The 361-nt window shown below is 56.2% G+C and overlaps 1 protein-coding gene across 3 annotated transcripts in view; it reads left to right on the forward strand.

The window, feature by feature from the left end:
- Positions 1 to 361, forward strand: part of LOC119590814 (zinc transporter ZIP11-like) — a 24849-nt gene that overhangs the window by 8018 nt on the left and 16470 nt on the right. The window lies entirely within an intron of this gene.

Consider the following 361-nt stretch of genomic DNA (forward strand, 5'->3'; position numbering starts at 1 on the left):
TCTCCTCCCCCCATTTTCCCCTCCCCCCCTTCCCCTCACTCACTCACTCCCCACTCCCTCACTCACCACTAAACCCTATCCCACTACCCCCTCACTCCCCCCTTTAAACCCCCTCACTCCCCCTCACTTACACACAAACACATTCTTACACACACTTACTTATGCACAAAAACCCTCCCCCAACCACAAAAACCCCAACAACCCCCACCCCCACAACACACAAAACCCCCACCCCCAACCCCCCCAACACCACACACACACAAACACACCCCCACCCCCACACACCAACCACAAAAAACCCCCCACACCCACCCCCCAAACACACACCACAAAAAAACCCCACACACAAACACCCCCACAC

The sequence above is a fragment of the Penaeus monodon genome, chromosome 27, assembly GCF_015228065.2.
Source record: "Penaeus monodon isolate SGIC_2016 chromosome 27, NSTDA_Pmon_1, whole genome shotgun sequence".
NCBI lineage: Eukaryota > Metazoa > Arthropoda > Malacostraca > Decapoda > Penaeidae > Penaeus > Penaeus monodon.